This window comes from Centrocercus urophasianus, unplaced genomic scaffold (genome assembly GCF_019232065.1).
Source record: "Centrocercus urophasianus isolate 14NV4802_14NV808 unplaced genomic scaffold, USGS_Curo_1.0 seq_28, whole genome shotgun sequence".
NCBI lineage: Eukaryota > Metazoa > Chordata > Aves > Galliformes > Phasianidae > Centrocercus > Centrocercus urophasianus.
The window spans coordinates 14076721-14082725 of NW_024884844.1; positions in this window are offsets into that span (position 1 = coordinate 14076721).

The window sequence follows — 6005 nt, forward strand, 5'->3', positions numbered from 1 at the left end:
CTGTCTCACAGCCAGACTGTCGTGTAGATACGATTCTGCTTTGACCACGGCACCTGGCTGACCGAGGGAGGGACAATCCCTGCAGCCTGGTGCCATCCCAGCCCAGCCCAGTGCTGCCCCAGCACCAGCCCAGCCCAGCACCATCTCAGCCCACTCTGGAGCCCTGCTGCTCATCCCTATATGGCAGAGGTGCAGAGCCTTCGCTGCAGATGGAAGCTGGCTGTGTTTGGGGGAGCTGTCAATGCCTGCTAAAGCATGGGGAGCACAGAGCTTGTGGTGGCATCCTCACCTCCATTCATTGCTTTACTGGGTTCCATTCATTCATGCTGGGAAGTATCTGCAGGCCAGTTGCCACAGAAGGTGCTTGGTCTGCACAATCCTAAGGGCCCGTGCCCTGGGCAGAGACTTAAAGCAGAAGTTAACTTTCCACATGCTTCATTTTCTTCCAGGTAAAAGAAAGGGATTTGCTTGTGTTCCTGTGCCTTTTTTCACATGACCACATTGACTCTTTTTAAAAAATTGCTAAAAAACATGGACCTTCTTCCCCCAAACATCCCTTCCCCTGAACTTTTATCCAGGTGACTGCTGCTTTCCCTGCTGCTGAAAACCCCCTTCCCTCCCAGCACTGCGTCCCTCAGGGCTGTCAGCAGCCCCAAACTCGGGCTTTGCAGGCAAAATGCCTTCAGGCTTTTTCTCTCAAACTAAGCAAGGAGAATTCTGCAGTGCATGCAGTGCATGGCACTCAAACTGCAAGCGGGGCAGCTGCTCTTGCATGCTCTGCTTTGCTCTGCTCTGCGTGCTCCACTCAGCTCTGCTCTGCTCAGCTCGGCTCAGCCCTTCCTTCCCACCTGGCACCTTCAGAGCCCAGGAGCCCTGCTGGATGGACCCGCAGGAGATGGGGGCACTGCCGACTCCCAGCATCTCTGGGCTCCATGAGTGATCATTAGAGAAGTGCTGTAATTACAGAGTTAGCTTTGAGAAGAAACCCAGCAAAGTTGGCCAGGTTCCATATATGATATTTACCAGTAGATAATTCAATTATTGTGAAAAATTATTTTAAGCATTAAGATGCACAAAGTTCGGTTTTTCCCCGTTTCTGCTGCTATCATACAAGCTATTGATAAGATGTCTAAATTTATTGCAGAATAATTCTGCAGGAAAAGAGATAAAAGGTTCCTGAATAAAATATGAGGCGAGAGCTGTAAATTGTAGCAATGCATATCATTTCATTCAAATGTAGGAAGCAATTACCATCTGCTATACTCATCAGTTCCCTCCTTTATGACTTAATTATATGTTTAATGCTATCAGATCAAGGAAAGGGCACAATAGATGAATGAGTGAAAGAAATAGAAAAGATTCGGCAACAAGACAAAAGGCAGATGAAAAGTAACCGAAGAACAGAATTGATTTCATTTGTTGGGAGAGAAGTTAATTTAAATAGTATATTCTATCATCTCCCGTGCCGTGCCGAGATAATATAAATCATGTGTTTGTGAATTTGCTTCATACAATTTTAACAAAAGCATTCAAGTTTCTGAAAACCTGGGGTCTGCAGGTTTTGATTTATTTATGAAACGAGTAACATTTACAAAGAAAGAGCAGTGACTGACAACCCAAGCATTTATATTGTTATTAACAGCACTTTGCTGTACATGTATCAGGTGGTGGTGGAGGAGCTGACGGCCCTCACCGGGTCACATAGCAGGTCACACAGCCAGGTGACACAGCTGGGCACACAGCTGGCTCACCGACACCATGGGAGCTGCTGCCATGGTACCAGTGGGGAGGCAGCCCTGTGCAGGGGTATCCACAGCTGCACCCTGCACCCATACACCTGTACCTGCACCCACCCCATACCTGCACGCCATGCCCCGCCTCTGAGCCCTGCTCTCCACTCACCTACAGAGCTGTCTTTTTAGTGCTACCCTTGTTGTCCTGCTGGGTGCTTTCCTCCCCAGGCCCTTGCACTGTGCTGCAGTCCTGTTTTCCCCAGATGGAACAGAGCACACCTCTTTCCACCAGCATTGACACAAGCAACACGTTGCAAGAACCTTCTGCACCAAATATTTTGCACCAAATACTTCATTACATCCAATGTTTGAAGCTCCTGATGCTTTAAAGCTTTTGTCAGTGAAGTTTGGCAGCACACCTGCCTGCTGCGTGTTGGTTTGTGCTCAGCTGATGGTACCTGTGTGTGCAGCTGCTCACAGTGTCCAGTGAGCAGGGCAGGGAGCCTGGGGCTGCCCAACCCACCCCTGGAGGTGCTGGTGAGAGCAGTTGGTGTGGGACCCTACCAGCACAGCCCAGACAGCTCCTACACCTGGGAAAGCCAAAACCGCCTTTTCCTGACATTTAGAAAGGACAAACGCTCTATTTAAACTAATCCACTTGATCTAGCCCTAGTCTGTAGGAGATTGCTTTGACAAAACACTGTGGCACCCACCAAAAGCCTGGCAGAGCAGTCAGAGAGCCCTTGGCTCCCACCCAGCCTGCACCTGGGAGCTGCACCCCAACCTCCCAGCAGCAGATGTGAAAAGACATTGAGTAACCAGGGTGCAGTAGAAATGCTGTCACGACCTGAAGCAGTGATTGAGCACCTGGTGGGAAGGCAGGGCCAACCCAGAGGAGCTCAGGTGCATGCAATGTACCTGTGTGTCAGGAAGGGCTGGAGCCAGGATCCACCCCTTCCCAGATCTCATTTAAAGGTTGGCAGTGGAGGTGAGGGTGTCCTGTTGAAGATTTCTGTATACCTGAGGTCTTACGAAGGTAAGCAGCTTTTTTTCTGATATTTCTATACGCACAGCTGTTATATTTGAGCAAATCCTCCCTTGATACAGCCTAGGACCTTGCTGTTCTGCAGTCATTGAGGTGCTCTCCATTGCATTACACAAGGATATCGCAAGGAGTCAAAGCTGGCTGCTCAGAGCCCCTGAAGAGAGCCACCACCATCTTGATGCTGCTCAGCACAGTGTGCCTCCTGCAGACAGAGAGCCAACCCAGTTCTCTGCTGCCAGCTAGAGAAAAGTGAGTAAGAGCAAACAAATCAAGTTTAAATCATTGAACTTAGAAATCATAGAGTCATAGAACTATAAAGATTGCAGAAAAGCCTCTGGGATCCCCACGCCTAGCCCACTGCCCACATCCCCACAGCTCTGGGTCACCCCTAGGGATGATGACCCCCCCACTCCTTGGAGAGCTGTACCAACCACTGCCTGGCTGTTCTTTAAGAAGGAATTACTCCTCATTTCCTCCTGACCCTCCCCTGGTGCAACATAAAGCCATCACCTCTCGTCCTACCAAACTTATATTTGCACTTCTGCTCACTGCAGGACTGGATCCCAATGAAGAGGATTAGGCCAACCCTGTAATCACCAGGGTACCTGACTGAGGGACAGCTCTTGCTACTCTTCACCACTGACAGGTTTTTCCATGGCAGCAGCACACATGGACTGCAGTTGGTGACCTGAGACAGGGCTCCAGTGCCTGGCTGCCTTCAGACAAAGCTCTCTGCTGGCACTGCACTCTCTGGGAAGGACCAAAGATGCTCTCCCATCAAGGAGCAGAGCTGTGTGGTGCCTGGTGCCATGATCTGTACTCGTGCTGTGCTGCTGCACAGGCACTCACACAAGAGGGCCCTGCAGAACACCCTGTGTGCACATGTGTGTGCTGGCGGCCTGTGGAAAAAGGATGAGATTTGATACCAATTCCCTTAATTTATTCACACCAAATGTCAGTGCGGTGTCATATAAAAGTCTTTAATGATTTTAAAACAAATGGTCCTTGAGGCAGGAAAATAGTTATAGTGCCGTTTCTAAAATTAATTTAATGCCTTTGGAATAGAAATAAAAATGAATGCCTGCTTGGCTGCATGTGCACCTCAAAAAGCATCTGTCTGTACCTGAGGACCCTCTGGCTGCCCCGGGCTTCCTGGCCCATGTCTGTGGGGCTGTATTGCAGGCTGTGTTCTCATTGCCTTGCTGCAACAAGCACCTGTGCTAATTAGTACCTGCAATTTGCTTTACACAGAAGCAGAACCTATTTTTATGACATTTCCAAATGATTCATAACAGTGCATCTCCTCACCATGCGTGCTGAAGCCCAGGCCAGCACTGTGTTCCAGGCCTGGAGTCCTCTGTTCAGGCTGCTGGGATGGCAGTGCATGGTGCTGCTGTACCCTGGCATACTGCTGGCAGTGGCTCCAGCCCTGCAGTCACTGCAACACTTGAGCATGTGTGTCTCAAAAGGAGCTCAGCCCAAGAAATCAGGAACAAAGGTTGGGAGCAGCCATGCACACCTGGGGCACAACCAGCTCTTCTGCTCTGCCTGACCAGGTGGGACCTCTGAAACAGGCTGTGAGCACGGCACAACACCTAACGTTTGGGTAAGATCACTCCAAGCACTTCTTTAAAGACTATATGATGATACTGATTTAACACCTGCAGTTTCACATGTTGGTGCACCTCTCCCAGCCAGGCTGTGCTGCAGGCAACCCAAATGCCTGCCCAAGATGAGTCTGCAGCCACCACCATCTGTGCTCCTCTCTGTGCCAACAGCCCAGACTCCAAGGTCCAGGTAGGATCCTCATTCCTATTTCTGAAATGAATCACATGTGCCTTAGTGAGCCCTCACTGAGAGGCAATGTAGCTCCAATATTTCATAGAACCATGGAATCATTAAGGTTGGAAAAGATAACTAAGATCGTACAGTCCAACCGTTCAACCTCCAGGAGGAGAGTCACTGTCCTGAAGGGTTTCCCAGAGCCATGGGAATGTGGCACTGAGGATGGAGTTGGGCTTAAGGATCCTAAGGCTTTTCTAACCTCAATGGTTCTGTGATTCTGAATGCTTCTGCCACCTCAAAGGCAGCTGTGCTGAACGGGCCCCCTTATTAGCTGCATCACACTGTAATTGAGAACCTCACCAGGGATTTCCCACCTGTAGCTGGGATGACAAAAATGTGCAGTGCTTTCTCCCAGGCACAGAACAGTGCCAACATCCATGCTTCTACTGCATGGAAACCAGAATCTTCATTTCATGTCCTACGTGTGATTGCACCATAGAACCACCTGTGAATGCAGACTGTCATTAAATGCAGCAGCCTTTATAGGAAAATATGTCTGTGATTAGTAAATTAGACATTTGTGCCATTTTAAATTAGACATTTGTGTTTCACAGTTCTTACGGTAAGTTTTAGGAAAGCAGAAGCACGGGGCAGTGAGGGTAACTCTTTACTTTTCCCTAGAGGGTGGTGAGGCACTGGCACAGGTTGCTCAAGGAGGCTGTGGGTGCCCCATCCCTGCAGGCATTCAAGGCCAGGCTGGATGTGGCTCTGGGCAGCCTGGGCTGCTGGTTGGTGACCTGCACACAGCAGGGGGTTGGAACTGGGTGAGCATTGTGGGCCTTTGCAATGAAGGCCATTCTATGATGATTCCAAGCCATGCCAGCATAGCTGCATCAGCCCACAGGGCCATGAGGGTGGGCTGCCACATCCTCACTGTAACAGCGCTCTGCTGAGAGCCCTCACCTCCCATTGACGCCAGCACTGCTCTGCTACCAACAGCTCTGTGAGTCGTACAAAGGTGGGAGATTTCCTGGAAGTTGCCAGCATGGGTAATTAAAAAAATACCCAAACACATGAAACTCTGTTCGGTGACTCAGTGCACACACTCCCACTCTCCCCTCCCACGTTCCGTCTGATGCGCTGTGAGAAATTCAGTGCTTCATGCTGGTCCCTGCAACTCATGCCCATAGCCGTGCCTGCGAGCCCTGCCTTCCCCAGCTCACCACGGAGAGCTGTATCCCTGGGATAAGGATTGTACATCTTATGGCTTTACTTGGAGTGCCCGACTCGCATCGGCTCCTTTAAAAAGCACAGAGATTGTATAATCACTGATCCCAGGCTCTGAGCAGGGCTAGGGTTTACTGCAAACTGTACACTTGATGATTTGGATGGGCTTTTGCAGAATAACGGGGCTTCATTTTGCTGTGTGCCTCCCACCTGTG